Below are 26874 nucleotides of genomic sequence, written 5' to 3' on the forward strand. Positions count from 1 at the left end.
CAAATTTATTCTTGTCCTGTTTTATACTGTTTATTCTTGCACTGTCATTTAGTTTGATAATTCTTCTATGTCCCTGTGTGCCTCCTTAGTTAATTTACAGGTAGCACTGCACAACTCTGTTCTCCCTTCTGCTGACTGAAATCAAGTTTTTTCAGTATTTTTTCCAAATGACGCTTCGTATTCTCCATTTTCTTTAACTCAGTCCTTCTTAGGCATGGAAAAGGAGGGACAGGAGCTGTGGAAAGCATACTAAAAGTCCAGAGCCGATAATTTGGACAGTGGTTTCCCTCTCTATCAAACAAATCTTACTCGATACAGATGACATTCGTGCCACTCCATCCTGCAGTTTCACAGCCATCCTTACCCAAACATGCCTGCACATTTACTCTCAATCTTTTATTTACGAAAAGAAATTTTCAGTTTACACGAAAAATTCTTGCTAGTGCAATACTGTATTTCACACAAGGTCATGCTGTTTGCAGTCCTCTTTTCTTCAGAAAGGACCAGTCCCGCCTGAATACTCTATTTGCACTGGCACCAGATATTACCTTCCAATAACTTTACTTAATAAAAGTCTATCAGCTCTCATTCTGTGGCAAAACAATAAATGAAAATATAGGATGAGACTGGTTCAACTCCAAGTTTCACTAAAAAGAATTCTTTCATTAAAATTTGCATTTCCCTATTTGTCCTAGAATTACTATACTTCACTAATCCCCATCCCTTTGATTTCGCAGCATCTCCTGTGGCACTGCATCAGATGGTTTACTGAGATCCACACAGACTTAATGTATTTCCTGAATGTATATTTTGAAAAGAAAACAGGTTAGCTGGCCACAATGTCCCATTTAACATAAAAACCTGCAATAAAAGTTAAGCCATTTGCTTTGCTTTTCTCTCTTGTTTCTTTCTCAAAAACTTTTTTAAAGCCCTGCACAGATAATGGTCAGACCATGCAGGTGTTTTGCTATCCCTTTCCTTTCCCCTGTTAACCTAAGTACAAGTATAATATTTCCACTCATCTGCCATGAACTAAAGTACTAAAAATTGTTCCATGCAGCAGCATTTGTCAATATTTTTGAAGTCTGTAAGTCAGATTTTTAGCTCTACTAATTTACAATATCTACCCAAGTCCCATCTATGTTATTGATTTATTTTCAGGCCTTTGCCTGAAATTCTATTTTTACTGAAAAGTAAATGTTTTCCTTTTCAGACCAGAGCTGGATTACATTTAGTATCATTTGTCCATTCATACTGCAGAATGGTTCTAGTTTTCTTTCTTAGCAAGCTTCTTTACATAGTTAAGTAATATTTTCCTGTGCATTTAAATTCTCATCTTATGATCTGATTCAACGTAATTTTGCTGACTGTCGATATAAGCCCTCACTTTCTGATATCCAGGATGTGGCCTTCTTTGCAGATCAAGCTGCTTTTCTGTTCCTTTGAGGATCTTTGCTTATTCCAGACATTCCTTAAAAATACTTAATCATTCACTTTGGCATAAAACTTTCAAGTGTTCCTTTTCTCATCTAATTTGGAATGCAGGGGTTTTTATTAACTTTTGCACCTTTGTCTAAAACAAATCCCAAACCTCTACTACATCTTAGTTTAAAATCACTCAGTCCAGTTGATTTCACTAATTAGCTCTCTCAATTTATTTTGAAAATGGAAATCCTACTTAATCAATCTGCTTTTTGTTTACTAAATTTAACTAAATTAACAACACCAGATATTTCATCCAGAAGTCGACCCTCCCGTTATTAATAACCATCTGTTCATTTTTTCCCCCTCATATCTTGTAAAATAGTCTCCCATATTGGGACAATTTTCAGTAATACACTTTTTCATATATTACCCATCTCCACATCTGATCCTGAGCATTCAGAGAAATGACTGAACTATGCTCAGTCTCTGTTAAAGCCATATTGCCAGGTACAGTGATACTGGGCAAGTGCTACAGGGACACAGCACATCAAAATGGGTCCTAAAGGCACTACTGCACTTCATTTATACTTAAACTAAGCATTCACCTACCACACTAGTCAAATTATAAAAAAACCCCACCTTATAAACAATGCTAAGTTAAAATACTGAAAAAGTATGTCTTTTCAAGAATAGCAAAATAATCTTCCTCCTTTCTGAAGAATGAACTTTAAGACTATCTCAAAAAATGCATGGACTTTATAATCTTTCAACAAAACCATTTGTCCTGCTTGAAGAGTGAACAGGACTTTGCAAAGAAAATAAAGATAATAGTTGTTCTTTCACCAGGATCCCTGCAGTTGGTAGGATCCAGGATCCTGGGCCTGCTACATCCACTGAGCTGTTCTTCACAAACTACTCTAACTCTAGCTTGCTTTATTCTGAAGAAAATAATGTCCTGTATTTAAATGACAGCCAAAATACTTTTGCATTTTTAATTGTATACCCATTGTTAATAAATCTCATAATCATACAAGTTATGGTTTGGATACTTCTTTGTGAGCTGCCTCATCATATCATTAGCAGCAGCTACCAAAAATGGATAGGGTTAAGTGCACTCAGCTCTCAAACCCAGGATTTATAGGAACAGACCCTTCTGTGATTGCTCCCTTGCTCTATCCCCTTTAAGATGGGTATGTCTGTTATGACACCTTGAAAGATAATTAAGATGTCATTCATTGAAAGTGATAAAAATCATAAAGCAAAGAGTGAAGTATTCTTTTTCTTAACAGAAGACTCCCTACATTTTACCTAGTTTTATCCAAAAGGCTTTTCAGCAAATCCTATTAAGTTTCCATAGTTAGTGATAAAGAGGACAAATAAGACTGCTGCTTCACTGACTAATGACATTAAGCTGTGGGAATCCATGCCCTGGATCACCTCTCCTCAGGAAAGTTCCAGTTACTCCTCCTGAAAAATATGGTGAACTCTCAGTAGAACAGATATACTACTGTTAGATATAGATATAGAACAGATATACTACTTCTATATTCTTAACTGATATTGACCCAAATTTTTGGTAAAATTGGGATGTATACTAAACAGTTATGAATATAAGATTCATTATGCTAGTATCAAAACTTTTGGTCCCCTTTAAAAAATTTATTCAGTATTATACTGATTTTCAATTTCCTCTGAAACTCAGTTATGGGAAGAAGAGTTTCGCTAAAGAAACAGAGGATGCTCTAGTAACCCTGCCATAGACCTTGTGAAAAGCTTTTCTAACTTCAAACGCACAGGCTAAGGGAAAAAAGGTAGAATAAATCCTGTCACACCTTCAGAGGAAAGAGAAGGGAAATGAGCAATACTGTAACAAGCACCTGTATCAAAGTAAGTATGGCTTTCAGCACTAGAGCAGTTACTGGCTTTATTACAATAATAAAATAAGGCTGTATCCTTCCAAAGGGCTTGAAAATTACCTGGATTGCTCCTTCCTTAACTGTAGCAACTCCCTCTCCTAAGAACGAAAACTTTCTCCTGAAATTGCCTCACTTCAGTGAAGTGTGTTCTTGTTACACACTAAGGGCTAAAGGGAGCTGGGACTTGGGCAGCTGGAACCTGACACTGCTGGACACAGCTGAAGGCTGTTTCAAGAGAAGTTGTGTAACTCAAAATTGACACTTCCAATAACTAATTAAACAAGAACATTTCAAATGCTAGCTTCTTAAGACTTCTGAGATGCATGGAGAAGGATTTGCAAACTGTACTCTTGCTAGGGTACTAGATTCACCCAGAACACATGGGCTTGTCACTTGCAGTAACTGTTATCTTGTCAAGGACGTACTTGAGATTATAGGCATAGCATAAAATGGAAGAGCCCAGAATAAGGAAGATGCCTTCACTTCCTGAAGATTATCTGAAAACTATGTGAAGAAATTTTAACAAGAAGTCTGATTGAAACTTTCACACTATTTTTTGGTATTTTTCTTTTTAAACAGCCTATTACACTGATAGAATCACAGAACTATTTAGGTTGAAAAAGATTTGTAAGATCATTGAGGCCTAACACTAACCCAGCATTGCCAAGTTCAGCATTAAACCATGTCCCCAGGTGCCACATCTTTAAAAAATCCAGATGTATTTTAAATACCTCCAGGGATGGTGACTCAACTGACAAGGTACTTTCTCACAGAAGAGCTTTTTCAAGGTGCAGCACAGAGTTTCCACTTCAGGTAATAAGAAGAAACTGGACAGCATTTCAAAGCCTCAATTCACAGGTGGGAAGACACTCCGGGTATGCTCCAGGCACAATGAACACTGAGCTAAAGCATGTGCTCAGCAAGAGTAAAAAAGCATGTGAAGAAAGATGTAGGGATCAGACATTTCTCTCTCATCTCTCTCAATATGTCTTGAAAACAGCAATTTCCTGTGAGATGTAAAAATTCAGCACTGGACTTTCTAAGGAGAAAGGGTGGGATACTGTCCTAACCAGCTGCAAGTCCATGAAGAAAAAAAGCTTGAGTGACATGGCCTTGCTTGATGGCTGCACACCTAATTTAAAAAAAATCAAACTAATTTTTTTTCTTTTGAAAATATACTTTGATACTGAGGAATTGTCTTTAAATATATCCATATTTCTGCAGGCATGTATGCAGGCACGTATGTATGTCTGAATGTGGGCATACATGTATTTATACAGTGCAAACCAATTTACCAATCCTGAGTCACAAATCAAAGGGTTTTATGGCTGGCAGTTTAGGATTTTGTGATAAAAGTGATCCTACTCAGGTAACCAAACTGTGCATTTCCCTGCTTACAAGTGTCATAAAGGAGACAGATCCTTCTGCTGACCTGTTTGCACTCTGCTTAATGTCTTTCTTTGTATTCTAATCAAAGGTTAAAATGTTGTTAAAACACAAAATTTATTTAACATTGTGAAAATTTAAGTTGATATAAACACTCGATCATTAATGTAGTGTTTTATGATTAGAGACAAGTCAAATTTTAACACAAATCTATGGTTGCAGTCTAAGGCTGTCAGTTCTTATAACATGACTTCAAAATTCCATGCTATATTAATTTTCAGCATATTTAAAGCTTAATAATTTAATGATTTATCCAATTTTAATTTATACTTTCAAAACCACTTTGAACAATCTGAGGTGCCACTGGAGATCACAACAGTGGTCCTGGTTAAGTCAAATAATAATTATAGCACTTTCACTTTAAAGATGAGATTATTTTTAATTATTGAGTGAAGTACTTGAGGTACCATACTTATATAATTACGCTACTCATTAAATGGTTATTGAAAGCTGAAATGTAATTTTAATGACAGCTACCTATTTTTCTTTGCACACTTTATAGATGACAGATCAGTCAGGAATTCTAGTTTGCTCAAAAAATCCTTGCAGCTGCACTGGTTCTTTCAGGTGTAAAACAATTAAGCTGTTCTTTTTTTAAAACTTTAAACATTTTTTTTTTCTCAAATGATATCAATATAATATATAGAAACTAGTAAAAACCAGAACAATAAAGCATGGATATTTTTTCTTCTTCACAATATTATCAAAATGCTGGCCCTAAACTACTATAAATTCCAAACAATACCCCCCCCGAAAATAGTGACAATACAAATATGGAAGAATAATTTTAGTCAAAATGTGTTCTTCATATAATACAAACAACAAAAAAAAAATTGCTTAACAGATTGCAGTCCTTTATTGTGAGTATAAAGGGGTAATCAACATACAATAAGCATTTTACTATGCATTAAAACTATATATAATACCATGAGATTCCTTTGCTTTTTCTAACAGCAAGGTTCACAACTCTTCAAACATAAAATTCCTTTGTACTATTTACTCCACAGATAGATATTCATTGGACTGATCTCAATAAAATTTATTCTAACATGTAGGCATCTCTCACAACTGACACTACAAAGGTATGGTCTCAGAAATGAGCACCTTAAACACTTATGCTCTGCATCTTAAGCCTTTATATGCGATGTCTGAAATTCAGGGTATTTCTCTGGTGTTTCAAAGACCCGTATCTTGTCCAAATTAAGCTTTCCTTTTCCACAATGAAAACCAAACAGAGGAGTAAACTTGTTTCATTAACAATATTAAAGCAAAGATTTCTGAGTTCGCTGTATGGGGAAAAGGCAATAAAGTTTTGAAGAGGGAAAAACTGCTTTGTTCCTTCAATCCCCTAGTTGAAATTAATTATAGCAAATGTTTATGAAAACATCTGTTCCATACAGTTATAAATTCTTAATTTTAGCATGGACGATTCCAAGCTCCTCTATTATTTTGAAAGAGAACAGTCTGACAACTGAAAGGTTTACAGAAGAGCAGTCAATTTGTATTTCTACAGCACCAAATATGCAGTTTGGAATGTCTTCAGGATCTCTGCAGCACACGAAAAATAAAACAAAATACAAAAAGCCTAAGACGAGTGAAGCTTTATGATTTGGGTCCGCTGATAGACCAAAATGGCAGCGGGAGGAGGGAAAAAAAATGAAAATAGAAGGAGAACTAATCCCGAAAACATACGGCAAATCGAGATTTTACTACACAAAGTAGATGTTTAAGAAGTGAAACGTCGCGGAGCTGCGGCGAGGGATCGGGCGGCGAGCCGGGCGCTGCCGCGAGCCGCCAACAGAGGGCGCTGCAGAGTTTGGGAAGCGGCGGCCGCGGCTGCCGCCGGCTCCGGGCGGGATCGGCCGCCCCCGCCGCGGGCTCGGCCCGCCCGGCCCCGCGCAGCCCCCGCCGCGGGCTCGGCCGGCCCGGCCCCGCGCAGCCCCAGCTTGATCCCGCGCAGCTCCCGCCCGGCCCCGCGCAGCCCCCGCCGAGGGCTCGGCCCGCCCAGCCCCCGCCCGGTCCTACACAGCGCAGCCCCCGCGCAGCCAAGGCTTTCAAGTCATCCTTTCAAGTGATTAAATGGAGCGCGCTCGGAGCAGCGTAGAGCAACTGTAAATTGTGCCTTCAGCTAAAGAATTAAGTGCACTGCACTTCTGATATTTATTAAATAATTATTAGGCCGGAAAGTTGGAGAAGGTTTCCCTCTGAGCAAGTTCGGTTTTCTGAAATAAATACGACGCACCTTTTGGGCGAGCAATCTTTTACGTAGAAACCTGGCTCTCTATCCCTCACTTCAAGTTCATTTAGTATTAGAAGCACACTTTGAATGCATGCAGCACAGATTTCTGATAGCATTTTAGTTTTATCAGCTCTGCCCTAAAATACTATATTTTGCTGCAAATGAAATAAAAATCTATACACTATGATAATTACTGATACATGAAGAAAATGAATTGTGAAATGAACTAATGAACTTGCCATTTTAAGTAAGAAAGTCTTAGGCTGAAATATTTTGTTTCATCTTCAGTATTGCCATGAAAAAATATATTTAGCATTACCAGTCTTTTTTCCCCTTTAAGCTTATTTGCATTATTAAAGGAACATAATTGTAAAGCACAATATAGAACACACAGAGATGCCAACCTTGTGATAGTGAAAGCTGGTCACATTTGGAAGTAGGTAAGGAACACTGGCACCAAGGTGCAAAATCAAAGCCTGTTTCAGCCCTGCTGAAAGCTCTTTCAACAGTATGATAGGCAAACACACTGGTTTCCATTTAGGAAAAAAACTTCTGGAGATAAAATCTTGTACTGCATGTTGCTCAAACCCTGTCTCTTGGATTGCTGACTTATGACAATCAAGTGGCACCCACCTTCCATGATCTTTGCTTATAAAATCACAGTTGCGTATGTGTATATGCATATATGAGTAAACTCAGTGTATTCTCCAGGCAACATCTCTGTTTGAAACAATTTTGTCTATGCACTTCTTTTTAAATCAAGACACATGAAAGTAAGAGGGTTTCCATTTTAAGTGAAACGGCTTCTGAGTGTTCACAAATCTAAACACCAACCCTGTCATTAGGTTAGTCTGTAAATTAACATGCCACCGTTCCCAATGTAAAATGTATGTGTGAAAAAGTGTGGATGGGAAAAGATATATACAAGGGTCTAGATGACTGATTCTGAAATTAGAATGTAGCACCAGTGTTTAAGAAATGCAGTCCCATGCAGCTCAATTTAAAATAAATTCAACAATAAGTACATTCAAGGGACTTATTTATAATATTTCTTTTCCTGTTGAAGCTTCTGCATTTACAAAAATAGACTGAGCCATACACTGTACTCTAAACTAAAACCAATATAATACACAGAGTAAGAAATTTTACTCGAAGGGCGCTGAACTAATTCATACGAACGCTTCCGAAGAATTCCCAGGTGATTGCAAGTTACCAAAATCCCAAATACTTTATATCCAGATGTGTTTTAATATAATCTCTCTAGGCATGATAGGAAGGAAAGAAGTTTAACTGTGATTCAAACAGTGATTTAAACACTTCAGAAAATGCATGTACATGGAAAAATAGTTTGACTTCCCATTTAGTGGGAAGCATACAATACTAGCTTATATAAGCAAATGTGACTCCACTGAAGTCGATACACATTTAGTCCAGTAATGCCTGAACTGAATTTGCTACCAGCAGCAATACGGCTGGTAGAACAAAAAAATCCACAGGGTAAGGTAAAAGGTGATTCCTCTAAGTGTTTTTCAGTTATTTCTCCCAGTGCACCTGTCTTTCGTCCACAGCATATTATGTCCACTTCTGTTCATATGCTCAGCGCTAGAGCCTGTATCAGCTACATAGCCTGGCTGATCATTTATTATGTGTAACCTACACAAATTCCTAGGTCATCCCACCAAGTCTGACTCAAAAGACTCTAGGATAAGATACAGACATTTTGGTGTAGTCTGACTGAAGTAGAAACTGTATACTTAATAAATAATTTCATCTCTAACTTGAGTAAATTCTTTTAAGAGCACATACACTTTTCAAAATCACAAATTAGCAAAATTAGTAAAACAGGATAGAGTAATCCAGTTTAACTAGGGACAAGCAGCATAACTAGGCTTTGCACAGAAAGAAAAAATAATCTTAGAAGCTGCCTGGCATCATTGCTAGGAATTTACACCCTAATGATATACAAATGCTGAGTGACTTATACTTGCATCCAGAAGAATTTAGCTAATTTTAACTTATAAACAGCCTAAAAGGCCTTTGAGCTATAAATCGCAATAAACTAAAGATGGCAAAAGGCAATAAACATGAGTTAATGACTCAGCATCCTCCTGAGATAGCACTGGTCATGCAGCTTTGCTTAATCTTAGACATGCACAATCACTATAAAAAGGTGGTCTCCAGAGACCATTTACACTGACAATAAGAAAAACATACCATCTCTTTACATCTTTGAAGGCCACTATCATCCTTTAACTAACTTCAATTACACCCTATTTTTAACCACATTTCTATCTTATTGTTGCATTCCTTCTGTTTGGGATAATAAATCATATGGATGTATAGTCTAATTTTCATATTCAAAAGCAGTAATGCATATTCCATATTCTATGGAGCTTAGGAAAAAAAACCCCAAAAAAGATTAATCAGGAATTTTCTAGCATTCTGTTGTTTTTCCAAGATTAAAAGACAGTAGAAGACAAACAAGAAAGAATTAAGTGCTCTTTTTTTTGAAATACAACTGCCCTTTCAACAAAGAGCTAGCTGATTTTCAAGAGAGAATAACAGGTTTATGAGGAGAAAAGCTAGCCTGGCCAGGGAGCCACATGGCAGTGATATGCAGCCTTACCTCCTAAAGCTGGGGAGATGGTCTCATGATAACCAGGACCCCGAGTTAAAAAGAGCTTTACTTCTTTGCTGTTTCTTATCAAAGGACACTACTGCAGCAGGCTGATGACTTACAGCATTGCTGATGGATGTGAAAGGCTCCTGAAAGCAAAATGAAAGCTCTCCTGGACCTTCTTTCTGGAGTGCAAATGTGTTTATGAGCACCATGAAAATCATACAACTTTCCTTCACCCAGCACATGCATGCAAAGAGGGACAGCCTGAAATCAAAGCATTCATGTGGCTGCTGTGGTGACATGTGTGTAATTGGCTACTTGCTTGTCTGGGGTGGGAAAACAGGCAGCATTTATGGTTAGGAGGCAACCAGAAAGAATAAAAAGAATTTTGGGGTAATAAATGAATAAAAGAATAAATGGAAACACAGACATTTGGGCACATGAGAAGCTAAAAGGCAGAGGAGCTCCTTGGCACCCAGTGGAAGGGCTGGCACTACCCCCGAGAGGCGGCAGCAGAACTGAGGGGTTTGGCTCCAAGGAAGAGGGAACAGACAAGAAGCTTCAAGGAAGGAAGCTGTCACTGAGATGCAAGACTGGGCAGTGCCTGGGCTTTCTTTAAATGCTACAGTTTTAAAGGCACACAGTAAGAGGTGAAGAAAGTCTCACATGAAGGAATGTGGGAAGCTGCCAGACTCTAAAATGTCCAGGGTGAGGGAGAGGCTCTTGGGCTCCCACAACATCACTGTCACCCCAGCTCAGCTCTGCCAATTCCTTCCAGCTGCAGCCTCCTCCTTCCATACCTCAACTCCTCTTAGTACTGCTGGAAGCAGAGAGATCTGTTGGTCCAAAAAGCTACTTTGGATTTATATTAACATAAACTGCAGAATAATAGATTAAATCAGTTAGAAATAGGATCCTGCTCACATCTATTTAGTAAACATATTTTTAATAATGTAACTAAGTAACACATTTAAAGTTATCTGGGCAAAACTTAAGACCTGTTCCAATAGCTGCAGAGTCTAGAGGTAGCACAATTCAGAAACACACGGTTAAAAACAATTTTTAAAAAATCATGTTCCCTTCACCTTACAGCAGTATTAGTAGCTGATAACCTGGCAAGGCATCTGAGAAAAAACCCCAAAACCTGAAGATAACCAACACTGTCACAAAGACTCAAATACTCAACCCTTGAAGGGTGTTACTGCTGCTGATGGAACAGCCCTTATCCTAATCAAATTAACAATACAGGAGTAACACGCATCAGGAAGGGACAATGGATAGCTTCGTTTTACAAGATGAAGCCAGAAAGCCCAGGACTACCACTGAGGCTGTCTAATTAAGGCTGTTAATTCTTGGAATACATTGTGCATCCAGAAGCCCCATAACTGAGAGAACCTAAATGGAGCAGTACCCTACATTTTCTATAAATTTCTCCAAAGAAAAAACATGTCACCAAACAGTATAAAAGAAGTACTGAGCTAGAGCTTTTAAACTGCCAAACTGAAATATGCCAAAGCATAATGAAAACACTAGATTTTTAATCAAAATTCTTGTAAATCAACCTTTAGGCAATTTGGAGAGTACCAACTGTGCACTTTGCTGGTGCAAAAGCAGATGCATGTTGTGAATGACAGATCTAGAAAAATTTGAAGAGCAAAGGTATATATGCACTAGCAGTAAACTCTAGATGTCTAAGAGATGAAAGTCCACAGCTACATCAGAATATAAAAATATATCAAATTGACAGCAAGAATGACAAAACATTTCTGTTTACTACAGTGCAAGGTGCTTTGTCAAACAACTATCACTTTGTTGTAGATATTGAGGAAAAAAAACTCTCCACAAAACATTTTTGCTAAAAAGTATGTAATCCATCACGGGACAGATTTCTGTTCCCCACCCTTGCCCTCCTGTGTGGAGGATGAATAGTGTCAATCCCTAGTGGCACTTCAGAATGGTACTAAGGATGAAAGTACAAAGTACTTGAAGACATAAGAAATATGAGACTTCTAAAATGCAAATAAGACAAGTATGACTAGATTTTTTTTGTGCCTAACAATGATAGTCAAGTTTTCCAAAAGTTTGATGATTTAATTTACACAACAGTAAGAAAAATTATTTAGTAGTAGTCAGTTCTTCCCATCAGTTACCTCAGTTCTCTAAAACAAAAAAATCTTTTAGCCAAGAAGAAAACAGTCTGTGTGCATGACAAAAATGCCATTGGAGAGCATTGGAGAGATTCAGCTTTTTGATTTTGCATTTTTTGACCAAACACCACCTAAGGAAAATGTACGAAGGCATTCCACATATGTAATTCATATTAAAACTCAAAAATAACCTTCTGGAGATCAACAGAACAATCACAAGGGTCTACAAATTTGAAAATATTTCCCCCTTTCCTTCCATTTCACCTTAAAAGCAAATTTATGGCCGTGATTTGCTTTATGACAAGCATGGTACCTCTCTGTCAAGCTGGAGAGGAGAAAAAAGTTCGAACCAGACACTTTGGCTCTTCCATACCAGAGCTCTGCATTCCCAGCAGGCTTCACACCATGCCCCCCAACACTGCATCCAGACAGCACAGAGCTCAAGTGGCGTGAAAGGAAAGCTCTGCACCAGGTCATTGGGCACATCCAAAGCCTGCTGCTAGAGACCTGGAGGAGGTGCTGAATTTTCATGCACACTGTGGGAGGGAAATTCCATACAATAGCTGTCTTACTCAGGTACAGGCCTTATGGAAAAAACACTCTATGCTGTGACTGCAGGTTGCAAGACAGAGCAAGAAAGAATGTCTACGTCTGAACAAGGTTTCCATTTCCTGCCACTGGAATGACAGTGAATAAAGACGGCGAAAATTGCAGCATGTGAATACTGGTGTAATTACTGAATGGTTCCCCACATAATTATGCAAAACAAATCTATCCATAAGTTAATGTAGCCATTTTCTTTTTGAAACAGAATTTTCATGTCATCCATCAGTCACCCAAAACCCACAAACCTTAGATGACTTAAGTACACAGAATTTACTCATTTGGTCTGTAATATAAGCAATGCATGTGAGTAGAAATAAAGGTTTAATGAAACAAAATAACATACTCCACTAGGGAAAACATATTTTGCCCAAAGAAAAAACTCATGTAAATAAGTGGAGGCTTGACTATTTGATAAATATAGCCCCAAAGGTTATATGTTTACTGAAAGAATATAAATATTGTAGGTGATGTAGATTTTTTTTATTTGACTAGAAACATTAATTGCTTTCTAAATACAATAATATATTTTCAAACTGTGGGGTCTTATTTCTTTTACTGCAACAAGTAACCAATTACCTAACAAAAATGTTTACATTAATCACAATCGCTCTACATTTTAGTTTTTGTACCACCGATTTTATTTTTGCTTAGAACTGAACTCCCTCAGGCATTCTTTTGTGCCAACCGTTAATTTCTATCAGTGATAAAGTTCCCTTAAGCTTCTTTTAACATCTACTGGACATGACCTCATAAAATTTAATGCCACTCATTAACCCCAAGCACTTAACTTTACACAGTAATGTCAGGCATCTGACTTTTCAGTGCATGAGAAATCCAAGTGGGAACTGTTTGAGAGATACAAATTACAAATCACTTGAGTAGTAGAAAGAGCTGCAGTGAACAATATTAAAGGGTAAATCAAGACTTCAGCAAAAGTAGGGTTCTTGTGATGCCTTCTATCTAAAATTATAAAACATTTATACAAACAGGGGAGGCTGCAACGTGATTGTTTTGGCTTGTGAGAGGACTGAAATTCAGAGACTGAATGCCAGGTTTTCAGCACTGTCTGAAGCAAATATGATGTGCAGTCATGTTTTCTCGGCTGTCCAGTAGCCTTCAGGCCTTTGGGAGCAGAACAGGTTTTAGGGTCACCTTACATTTTGCAAAGGCCACACAGTGGCGAGACTGGGGTAAACCAGAAGAAGCAGCTTCTTCAAAGTGCTCACCCTTTTTTTTCCTGCAACAGCCTTGCCTAGGTTTAGCTTTAGAGTGTGGTTGTTCTTCTGATTTTGGTTATGTACCAAGAAAGCTCTCGGAGGGACAGCACTGTTTTTATTTTCCCCGAGATGCACAGATGGGTGATGTCTGCTTAACTCATTTAACCATATTTCCCAGTGGCTTCACACATGTTGGAGAAAATGTGGAAAATTCTAGAGGTGAATGAAAAAAAATACTTAACAACAATTTTCTGGCTTCTCTTGAACCATTCAAGGACATTTCTTGTGGGGAGCTGCAACTGAGTGACAGCCTGTCATGGCCCCAAGTGTAAAAAAAAGGCACATTGTTAGGATAAAAAAAAAAGTGGTTTATTTTGTATTTCTGTTGGCTCAAGAGATATCTAGGCATACTCTGTGCAAAAGGACAGTGCTATGCAGCTAGAAACATGGCCCATCGGAGTTCCTGATAGCAATCTGCTTATTCAGCTCTGTTATGAAAAGTCCCCTCCCCCAGACTGTACACAGGGCTTGCTTTTTCTTGGTGTCACAGGCTGTTACATTCTGGGTTAAGCAGTTGATGCTGTTGGAGCAGGGATCAGTTTAACATTTCTATACGAATTATACAAGGTAGCTATAAATTGCTTCATGAGAAGCCACATGAGATTTGATGTGATGTCTCTAAGTGCTACAAGTTTATTTATTTTTCAGCAGCAAAAAGAGCTGGCTCTCAGAACTAAGCGGTAGCTCCTGAATTTACTGATCTTAACTGGGAAATATATTCTCTGCTACACCGTAAATCTAAACAGAAGGAAGCTGTTTTGCTGAAGCTTTATCTGCACAGAAAGGTATCTCTAAGCCAAAGGTAGGTATGACAGAATTGAGGTTTTCACATATGAACTGCTGTGATCTCTGATATGAGCCCCAGCTCCAATTTCTCTGAATTACTATTTAAGCTATAAACCACCCAGAACCAAAATCTACAGTCAATACACACATCACACTATTTGAAAATGGTTTTGCATCTTGCCTGCCACTGGTCTAAGATCACTTTAGCATAATTACAGCTTGATGCAACATGGGTAAGTGTGCATCAGTTGGAAAAGTTTTTATTGCCTAATAGCAGGGAATAGTAATAAAGCAGATGTACACCAGGCCACATGACAATGGCAACCAATTGGTCTGTATTTGGCAAAGCGAAGTATTAATGTTTTATAAACACAATGTATGTTATACTTTTCTAACAACAGGGGTGTAAATCTCTGCACAGCATAAACACTTGTGTGGATCAACAGAGAGATACTGCTGTGATAGATACTTTGAAGTTGTAGATAAGAGCTCAAGCTGCAAGATGCCAAAAAATTGGAAGTTTGTAAAGAATCACTGCCAGACTCTTAAATGTAGCAGCACTTGTGGGACTTTCTGAAATATAAATAGTAATTACCTTCAATGCAGGATGTATTTGCAAAAATAAATGTACTGGTGCATATACCAAAACTCACAAGTCAGTTTTCTATTTGAGAACCAAACTTTAAAATCTGCAAATTGTGAGTAAAACAGCCCCCAAAATACTCTTTTGCTCAACACCCCCTACCCCACAGTGCCCAAATCCACGTACACATGGGCACGCACATACACAAGCGCTCCAATATCCATACGCAAACACGTCAGCCTTAGTGTGAGGGCATCTACCCTGCAGACAATTCAATCAATCTCTCAAGTGACACTCACACGTGCCTGCACACACAAAAGCAGATGTGGCATTAAGATTTACAAAGTTATTGAAACTTTTAACAAGTAAAACGCATCTTTACTTAGCTACACCAGAATGAGGAATAAAGGGGTTTACATATGTTCCAATTCTAAACCTATCAATCAAACCCATGTTATTCCTTTGGGAGCTTATTTACATGCATATTTATCAGCCTCACATGCTAATTCCCTGCTGTTTTATGCCTGCGAGGCATGTTTATGAGTCATAATTGTTGATCTCATTTGATGTATTTCACTGAAGTAAGACATTATTCAGTTATGTGGCCTAATGTCAATGAATTACGATGACCTGATCTTCGAAATGCAACTTGCTCTTTAATTTTTATTAGAGCATTACTTATTCAGAAGAAGAAATACAGTAAAATGGAAGATCACATGTTTTTATAGCCATTTTACTTTAACATCTGATTTTTGAAACACTCCTCCCTACCTCTAGGCAAAGTTTTAAAAGTGTAATTCATAAACACCAAATGAAAAGAATTTTTCCCTGAAATTAGTACACATTACTCAGAGTGGGACCTTTTATAGATGTTCTTATTTTGTTTTAACCAGCCACAAGACAGGCCTTTGGAGCACTGGCATATGGTTTGTAAAAGAAAAACAACCCGACTCAATTCAAAGCCCTGAAATTGTTCTTTGCCTTAACTTCATCAAAACTGAAACCAGACAGAGACTTCACAGCAACTGAGAAATGATTGCTAAAGTAACTTAAAGGTCCCCAAACTGACTCATCATCTTTAATGCTAAGTGGTGACAATTTATAAGCAGTAAATCACTTGATGGTCAAAGTAAAGATGTAAAGAGGGAATAATTATGCTGTGTACAAACTTCACTGCAGTAGCCTGTATTGTGCCATTAATGGCTATTTCTAGGTGGCAAGCCAGAAATGGTGATAGTAAGCATCCATGCTGTAGGAGTCAATGTAAGTTGCTCCTTATCCTAGGCTAATAAAAAAATAGCATTGTACACATAATTTGCTACATGATTTTCAAATGCGCCACTTCCTATCTTAATATTCAGTATTGTTTTAATGCAATTATTATCAATTAAATGTGTTCAAAAGTTTCCAAATTGCTGCTCTGAGCTATAGCTTTAGCATGGAGCAGAGTGATATGCAGAAAAATAAAACTATCTTTAGCTAAGCAATGCAAATTCAAACTGCAGGCTCATTTTTCCATAAGAATCTCGAACTGAATATGACAGATATGAGTAAGTATCTTGGAAATCACAGATAATCTGCATATATCTTCCTGAATTTGTAATATCCAGAGGACTGGATATACATTATATACAAATATAACATTAATTCCAAGACAAAAAGTCCTCGGGATATTTTTCATGTCCAGAATTAAATCAGGCTTTATATGCTCTTTTTTAAAAGTGAAAAGGAGCATTTAGTCCTGTGTTTACATGGTATTTTCCAAATCAGAAGTTTGCCTCTGACAGGCATACATTACAAACCAGTTTCTCTAAAAAACCTAAAAATCTTCACTTGAACAAGTAGTTTTTCTAATGTCACAGTTACAAGGGTATAACTTTAGTTCATACAAATGCCACAACTAAAACTGTTATATGTTCATAATAAATAAACAATTATAAAATATATTAAATTTAATTCTGCAAAAAAAGTCAATTCCATAACTTTTCAAACAGAATTTTTCACTTATTATTCATTATGTTATTGTCTCAAGAATCCCAGAACAGAACTAGAGTTTTCAACAGTGTAAGCTCTAATTTACAGCTCTTCTTTCTTTCAAATTCAAATAAGCAAAAGACACAAGCTCATCTGCCTGGGGTACTTTTAGTTTAATTTTCTTTGTCCTTTTTTTTTTTAGAATAGCAACAATTAATCTACACTTTTTCTGTCAATAAAGTCTTCCTCTTAGTAAGGCAATAATGTTGTGGTGACCTAGCTGTAATAATTCAGAATGGAGCTTTGTAGACTTTTGCAGAGAAGTATTTTCTTTCATACTTCAATAAACAATGAAACAGTATTGGGTCACAGAAGTTTGGAGGTGGCCCTGTGGCTCCATATGCTTCTCTCCTCCATTAAGATAACATCTGTTCTGGCCACCAGTCAGCAAATCAAATTTGATGAGAATTCATCTGTGTGCAAAGTAGAAATGCCCAATAATAGACAGATTTATGTTTCATTGTTCCACCCTTTAAATATTTCAAATTGTATGTAACAAAACAAACATTGGCATATTCCAAAATTACAACTAATGTGTTAAAAAAAAGCACCTCTTTATAATGAAACTCACAACATTATCAGATCATTGCAAACATATTTTCACATGTATTATGTGATCTATCCCTTTAATTGTACTTAGTACTGAAAACACTATACAGTTCATTTTTCCTAAGGTTAAATCATTGATTCCATTACAAATCAAATTTCTCAGAAGAAAAGAATTATCACCACCATAAAAGCTTTATCTGGATGAAGCTTATGCCTTTTAACTTTTAGGAAGATCAAGAACAATAATTTGTAATGGGATATCAAAATTTTGGTGGAGAAATTTATCATACACGCTACTTGCTAATATTTTGATTATATGGTCCCAGTTGCACTAAACTGGATGGGATTTGTTCAAAAGTTTGAGCATAGTCTTCCTATACCAGAGTTCATGGATTATTGTGCATCACTTTAGTATCCAAGCAAAAGATTTAACTGCCAGCTATTTGTACAGAAATAAGGTATTTAGAATTTATTACTAAAGGTGTAAAACACCTTTATCACTCAGCCCAAATTTGACTGAACACCACCATGTCAAGTAAACCATAGCACTGTTGTGTTTGCTTTGAAAAATTCTTGCGTGAAGTATTTTCCCTCTACTTAAGATAGGACCTTAGTAGGCAATACTAAGATACAAAACTATGAAATAAATAAGCATAAATAAATCAACTTTAACAATCAGTTCATTAAGGTGGAGTAGTATTTCTTAGATTTTCAGCCAAATCATGTTTTAATAGTAATACCCAAATATATCTGTACTGAGACACCATTTATCAAAGGTTCAGGAATAGTTAAATATATTCAAAACATTTTAATTTTATTTAATTACTCAAAATACTGAAAAGGTGACAATGATTACATCTTTTGAAATAGTTTTCACTTCCATTACCAAAAATACTTTTAGCTGAAATTTCTGAGATGATATATGCTTATTTAAGTTTGTATATAAAACATGAAAAAGTTGTGTGTGTGTTTTTTCTGTACTGAAGTTACACTTTCCTAGTTAATTAGCTACCTGCCTCACAAAAACTGTCTGAAACAAAGAGCTGAAAGATGGTATCATCACTGATGCAGTGTCCTGCAACTTGAATGATGTTCCTGGCCCTGCTACAAACCTCTTGTATGAACAAGTCCTATCATTTTACCAGCTTCAAATTCTTTTTTGTATGAGAACACATAATCTGGCTGCTCCTCCTATGACAGTTACAAGAATTAATTTCATTGCTTCTTTTGTATATGACACCTTCTAAAAGGTAAGCACACAGATGCAAAACAAACACCCCAAGTCCCACTTCCCTTTTCAAGAAGATCAAGCCAAGGAGCACAAATTGCATCACAGCCTTGTGTGGCTGTCACAAATGGTGAAAGTAAATCTCATTTGCTATATCCTTTTGTGTCATCTGTGGTGTGGTTGAAATGCTATAGTCACATGACTACTGATGTAATGAACTAAACATGTAAGATGATGAAGAAACTGAACAAAGATACTTATGAATACCTAAAAGACATTCTAGATCTGACAGAAGTGTTCAATCTTGTCACAGAGTGTGTCTATGTACATCCATATAAATCTCAAGCTTAAAATAGTCAGAAACAAAACCCACTGATAGTTCACTTAAACAAAATAAGATTTAAACACAAGCTGGCACACATGCCTGTGAAACGTGATGGTCCTTATCCAGTATTGCTTAGATTTGAGCTAGTTTGCTATTTTGTTGACTGAAAAAAGATAGGCAAAAGCAGAAAGGCTATCCACATTTCTCTCTGTCCCCCCATTTTAGCACTCATGTTTAGTGAGAAAGGTGTTCTCTTATTATCCTGTATATATAGCCTTTTAAAAATTATTGTGCATGAAATGAAAATGAAAATTGGGACTAACTTCAAGAATCAGTTATATGCGTTCTGCGTTTGCACGGCCAAACCTCGACACCAAATGTTTAAAATCTGAACACTCCCAAAACAGGAATCCCAACTAACCACAGTGCAGTACCCTGGGCTAAACGACTGCTTCCCTTAAAGGGCACTCAGGCTCGTTACCTTTGCAGCCAATTGGAACCTAGCCATTAATTTTAATAGGGTCGGGATCGGGCCCCTGACTTTTTTGACATCAAAGAAACATCTTTCACAGTCATGTTGTTGTAAATAATTAAAGCTGATTAGTAATAATAAGGTACCTTAACCAAAAAGGTAAACAGTGGAGACATTTATTATCAAACTAAGAAAAGAAAATTAAAATAACCTCCAACACTTTTGTATGTGCAATTCATCAGGAAACGTTGTAAAAGAACAAAAACAAATGTTGGCTCACTCCAGAGGTTCTTTGTCATCATTAATGTATTCAGGTTTTCACAGCTGAATTGCTGTACTTTGAAAAGATTTTCATGAAAGGAAACTCAAATTCAACGTTTAAACAAAGCTGTCAGGTTACCAAGATTCGTATTTGCTTGTATGTCCAGAAAATGTTTTATCCTTTTTAAAAACCCGTTAGGTTAGAAGTATTATTATTCCTTTGCTTTCAATTTGTAAACAACAGAAAATAAGCTTTTGTTAAGCAGCACACATTTATTTATTTATTTATTTGCTACCGCGAAGCTGAAACCAGCAGTTAGAAATATCTGTTCCAAAGCAGAGGTGAAACTACCTGGTACAGATATTTTACTTCATTACTAGTTCTGTTCCTCAAATTGATACAAATGGCCTCCTTCTGTTTCTGTCTGTCTGCTTGCCTGATCAGCGGAGCTAATTGTCAGAGCTGGGGAGATCTCCTATACCTAAACAGAAGATATGCAGTTTGTAACCTGCTTAATTTGCCTTATGTCCTGGATGGCCCTCAGTATGTTGTTCATTAAAGTATCAGCTGTTTCGGCTGTTGCAGTGGCAACCTAAGCATAGGCCTATTTTTCTTTGTTAAAAGGCCAGATTGTCAATAAATAATACACATCTTACCAGATAATTTATTACCACTTAAATATGACAGTATTTTATGTCTCTCCCCTTTCGTGTGTCTTAGTTTTGCTTGTCCAAGGAGGACGAGGGCAGGGAGTACCCTGGTACCATGGAGGCTAAAGAATAAGGCTCATTAGCCAATCAAAAGCTAAAAACTGAAGCTTTGCAGTTTCAATTGAGTGAAAGTAGGTTGAAACCTTCTCTTTTTAAAATAGGGAATTCCAGGTCGTTATAAATGTCCACATACATGAAAGAGAGGAAACATCCCATCTGTAGTGACATATTTCTGTTATATAGAACAATCAATTTCTAATTCAATCAAATTTGTGACAGTTAAGCTCTTTAAAAATGTTTTAACATACATTTAATCTCAGATACAGAGGTCTGTAACATCAGCTAGCTGCTCACAATTCATACACTGCTTTGTAAATTACAATCTTTAGTACGTCAGGACAGAAGTAAACCCAGACATTTAATTATTATCCTGTACCAATCATGCTGGCCTCAGCTAGAATTCTGATTTACTAGTCTTTCATTATACATACACAAGTACAATCAAATGTGTACAGTTCAATTTTTTTAAATTAAGAGAACCTGCCTTTTCCATATGTAAGAGATATAGCCATTTAACATAATTTGAACATTTCCTGGAAACACATAATATGTAAGGTATTTATGGCCAGTAACCTTCGTATTATATTTCTGTGTAGTCTGAGTAAAATATTCAAAAGAATGATTGTATTCTCATTCTTAGCTTATGTATAACTTTTTATAATGTACTAATTTTAAACCACTTTTAATTACATTTACAGAGGTTGTATTAAAAAAGATTATTCTGTTTTATTTTGCTGTTCAGTAGGTTACTATAGTTTAAATGGAAATTTCTTCTTGGTATTTTAAGGTTCTCTAAGCATGTAATATTTATTAAAAAAATTTAAATTTCTTTTTCATTTAACTTGCTTTTTTCCCTTTTATACTACAAGTATTATTACACTACACATATACTAGGAAGCGAGATGAGAGCCAACTAGTTATCTTTAACTTGGATTTAGGGAGAGCAGGGAAAAGAAACAGAAATGCTCAAAACAGCCTCTCCCAAAATAGGGTCACAAGGAGTTGTTAGAAGAATGACATGAGGCTGACAAGTGACTTATGCCAGTATTCAGGTAGAGTTGTATCTGGAAAGACCTGGAAACTCTCAGCTCAGATGACTGAACTGAGGTAGTGTGCCAGTGTCGTTAGTGAGAATGGTCTTGTTTTCATACAATGATTTAGAGTGGAACTTCCAAAATGACATTTAAAAAATTTCACTTGGATCAAGAGAAGTCGTGGGTGCCCAGAGAAGCTGTGAATGACCATCCCTGGAAGTGTTCAAGGTCAGGCTGGAGGAGATCCTGAGCAACATGATTTAGTGGGAGGCTTCCTGCCCATGGTGGGAGGGCTGGAACTGGATGGTCTTTAATTTGTCTTCCAACCCAAACCATTCCATGAACAGACATCACTGCCCAAAAGGTCATCCCTAGTATCTGCCATATCTACCACTGAAGGCCATTTCCCTACATGATGTTTGTGCCAGTTTCCCATGTCAGAGAATAACCTCCAAACTGGAGTTAATGCAACGTGCAACTCATGTGAAGCCACAAAAACCCCCCATATCTACCAATTCTAGAGAGGGGAATCCATCTCTTAAAGCTGATATTTCACAAGTCCATGGCAGCCCTACTCACATTTGCTCCCACAACTGAAGTAATTAAAAAAAAAAAAACTCCTGCAATTCCTAAATACAAATTTGCAGTAAGGCAATGAAACCAAAGAGCTCACAAGAAGCAAATTTCTAAGAGCATATCAACACTTGTACAAATACATTATTTCAAGTAAAAATTGTACTGTGTGATAGCTAAGATAGCTAGATTTTCAACTAACTATATTAAATATATGCATTTTTAAACATGCATAGCTTCTCTGTTAACTGATCTTTTAATAAAAATGTCTAATACAGAAAAGAGGAAAATGAAGAGTTCTAGGGAAGCAGCTAGTGACAGCCGGAGTTAGCTCAAGATACACTGTGTTGCTCCAAAAGCCTTTGTCACTACAATCCTGTTGCAGCTCAATTAAAGGAAGCTAAACAGCAGTTATTATTAATAAATGAATATTAAAATGCTTGTTATGTTAGCATATGGCGTTTGAAGATGTAAAAACCATTCTTGTTTTTATTCATCCAATATGAAGTGAAACAGACCAAAGATGGCCCCTTCTTCTCCATCATACCTGTGCCTTTAATGAGGAAGTCAAGCCCTGCAGAAGCACGAAGGTTTTGAACAGGACCACTAGCAAGAACTGTGCTGGTGGGGCACACTGAAGATTTCTGGCTGAAGGGTAAAACTCCCCAGTGAAGGACACAGGGCTTTTTCAGGGCCTGGTGTACACCTCAGATGGAACCCCAAAGACATTAAGAAACAATCACAACCCTCAGCTCTTCTGTTCCACTATACTGCAAAGAGGTTCTCTGTTCCAATCTTGTCTTTTTAATGAAAACACACAGCAGCATGCATATTTAAAAGGACTCTTAAAAACACAATGCTATATTTCATGTACATGTTGTCACTCCCTGGAGAGAAGATGGAATAACACACATTATATGGCACACATGACGTCATAAAATATGCTATCAAAAATATTTGATAAGAAAACAGTAAGTCTTCAACAACTCACTCTATTTGCATTCAGAATTGCTTTTACCTAGGAATGCACTTCTCACACAGAGAGGTGCAGACCTCTGTGTTTGTTTCCTTTAAATGAACCGATCTCTAAAAATGGAGGTAAATAAATGCTGTACAGGGCAATTCACATTAGCACTGTATATCTGGGTGAAGGGAACTGTAAGGGGAAAAACCCCTTAACTTATAACACTGAGTAGCTAAGGACCAGTTAGAAGATAATGTAATTTTCTGACAGCAAAAATTCACTTAACCCTGTAAGGAATGTCTAGGGCCAAAATAGCCCATGTCAATTACACTAAAAATTTGGGGAAATTACTTGACAACACATGCTTTGTCCAGAAAAGATGGCATTCACTTTATTACTTCATTCCCCTCTGTTTTCTACTTGTTTTCTGTATGACACTAATATAAACCAGGATTTTCAAATTTCACATAAGGTATAGTTCTCAATGGAAATACTTTCTAGTGATCAGGGCTATGAGGTTAACACCAGAATAGCAAAATTCTCCACAGAAAAGCAATGGAAACACCCACACAGTATATGGCCAAAATGGAAATATGAATGCTCTGTTATCATTTCTCATATTTTTTCACAGCAGGTTTGAGAAGCAGAAGGGATGCAATAGTGAGTATGAGGTTGGGAACTTATCTGGCTCAACTGGATTAATTTCAGTCACACACTCCAGTAGTTATCTTTGTCCTTTCAGCAACATCAGCCTTCTCTGCCCTCACCACCAACTGTAGCCCTTACACATGAAGTATATCCTGCCAAACTCCAAAACACTCTGACCCATTAAAGGTTTCCCCTTTTCTTCTATTGAGAACAAAAAACACATTACATTTTTCTATGTGAAGTATGCTATTAAATAATAGCTTGTACACTAATTAAAGCAAATGTAATTGTGAGAACACACTGACATTGTTAAAGTAAATTACCCAATTTGTTAATAGTTTCATTTCAAGTGACCTTAATTGTATTAATTGTGATATTGAGCAAATTAAATTGAAGAGTATTAAATGCACTGTTCCAGTCTGTCCTTAGAGGATCAACTTTCTCATTATATCAATGAAATAGAAATACTACCTACCACGCTCTTCAAAACTTGTGTCGGAATGTGGTGGACGCTGTAACTTGGGGTGAAAATTCATGGCAGAAAGTTAACCTAGTTATTCCACTTAAATGTAACAGAAACCTTCCACATTTGGAAGTCAGAAAAACAGTTTGTCAGATGCAATATGCAGGGAGAAGGTACAACACTAATGTTTCTGAAATTTCATTCAGGTCTCACAAAGTCTCTGCTGGAGACAGAGCTATGATTCACCAATTTCTCTTTGAAAGATCCCTGTTTCAGAGGAGATCACACAAAAACCTTGTTAGAATAAAGTGAATAAAAGCATGATCATTCTTAGAAGAGAGAATGAAGAAAGATGTCATCAAGTCAAAAGACTACCAGAGTCAAAACAAAACATAATAATGTACACATATCTAGATGCGTGTAAATTAAAATACAACCAGATCCACAAGAAACAACCAAAAATTAAAATTTCTTAAAACAACTAGAATCCTCCATTTGAAGTATTAGATTGCAAAATTGAGAATCCCTGCCATAAATTTCTAATCAACTATTTAAAAATGCTATTTTAAAAAGCATGAGTGCATTTTCTGGCATATACCTTTTTGTATCTTGAAAGAAAAATCAGACATAAGGAAAACAACACAGGCCAAATTAATCAACAGAAAAGGACAAAAATACTGTTTTAATGGATTTTAGAAAATGTTTTAAAGAGACAGAAAAAAGATTGTTACAGTTAAAGGCTGATTCTGAAGTTTTTAAACTTGCAAACAAGCACATTCTCATTGCTCATCATAACTTAAGATTCAAAGTTTATCAGCTATATAAAATCTGGAGAGCTACCAACACCCAGACCTTTCTCCAAATGACACTTACCTCATCTGTAATGATCTACTTTCATTTGTTCAGCTAGGTAACTGTCTCATGCCTAGCATCTGCAACATTAATCCTTGCAGCTGTTCCTAGTGAACCATGACTTAATCTTCTCAGGCCACTTCTCCAAAATCTCAAGAATACTTTGAATTTTACATCTACTCTCCATTGGGTCCACAGTCCTGTCCCAAATAAACCATGTTTTCTCTCTATTCCTTCACTGAATTTTTAATAAAAGCACTGAGTACTACTAGACTCAACATATTTCTGGAATCCTATCCAATGTACCCTTTCAAGCTGACAGCAAATGAACAAAAAGTAGTTGACGCATGCAGTTTTCCAAGCAGCTATACTTAAGAGCAATCCGTGTATTTTTGAGATTTCTTTAATTTTATGAAAACTGTGAGAGAATTTCGTAACTCCAGCTGGACATGACATCTTCTGGTTCTCCATCAAGTTTTGGTATCAACTGCACATGCTAAAAATACAACACTTCATGCAGATTTACAAATCTGACTAGATCAGTAACTAAATATTTCTTTTCAGCACGATTATTGGGGCTGTGCTTTTTTCCAATCACCCCATCTCAGTGAAAGCTTTTATCACTTTGCCTCTAAGGCAGGCATTCAGCCATGTTTAAAAAACACAATTTAGATATACTGATATTCTACAGTATTGCACAGAATGTCTCCAGTGGACCACCACTCCACCGTATTTCTGTGATTCATGATACAAAAAAATTAAGATAGAGATTTTCACCAAGTTGATTCTGTATCACCCCTGAAACTTGAGGCTGCACTGAAAAACCTTGTCTTGAAATACTTTTGTGAAGACAAAAACAGACAGACTGCATGGACAGGAACAACTGTATACTTTGATGTGTAAAGAGCTAACACCAACCACACACACGCTTTATTTAAAATGAAACATTAAAACTTTGAAGACCTATTCTGGATATATAAAGTTTCAAATTAAAATGCACTATGTGTTTCACAGCAAAAAAGGCTATGAAGATGAAATGGATGCTTTATATAAAATATTTACATAGATAGAACATAAAAAATGTACCATAGTTGGTAACCTTTATGACTTGGGGAACCATGTATTTACATATCTTTATCCTCGCATGTGCGTATGTGTGTGTTGTGTATATATTTTTAACAGTTGACAGCTGTTTTAGAGCATACAGAGATGCCAAGCTGAATGAGGGTCTTGATTACTTCAAGATTAGCTATCTAAAGTTTCTATTCATTTTAAGTGTTGTTAGTGCGAAGAGTCATTAGTCACTTCCTTGTCTCATAGAACATCAGCATACATTTACATTGTTAATGAACATTTGGGGTAAATGAATTAATGGCACTTTTAAACATCAATTCAATCCTAATAACTTTGTATGTCATAGAAATGTTAAGGTTGGGATAAAAATGAGAAACCTTTTCAGTCAAGGTAACTAATCGCCTCTGGGCACAATAAAGGGTAAAATTAACTTACGGTGTTTTTTTAACAGGGTGAAAATTTTGCTTTTTCTTGAAACAGAGTTGAAGGAATTATCAATTTTTTTTAAAGCAAATAGCAATTGGAAGAAAATGTTTATATTTTTCTTGACTGGGGTAGACTAGAAGCAAGCTGTTTGTCCT

At 36.6% G+C, this 26874-nt stretch overlaps 1 protein-coding gene across 9 annotated transcripts in view; it reads right to left on the reverse strand.

Moving 5' to 3' along the window:
- TBC1D5 (TBC1 domain family member 5) overlaps window positions 1-26874 on the reverse strand; it is a 315747-nt gene that overhangs the window by 157626 nt on the left and 131247 nt on the right. The window lies entirely within an intron of this gene.

Source organism: Zonotrichia albicollis, chromosome 1 (genome assembly GCF_047830755.1).
Source record: "Zonotrichia albicollis isolate bZonAlb1 chromosome 1, bZonAlb1.hap1, whole genome shotgun sequence".
Classification (NCBI taxonomy): domain Eukaryota; kingdom Metazoa; phylum Chordata; class Aves; order Passeriformes; family Passerellidae; genus Zonotrichia; species Zonotrichia albicollis.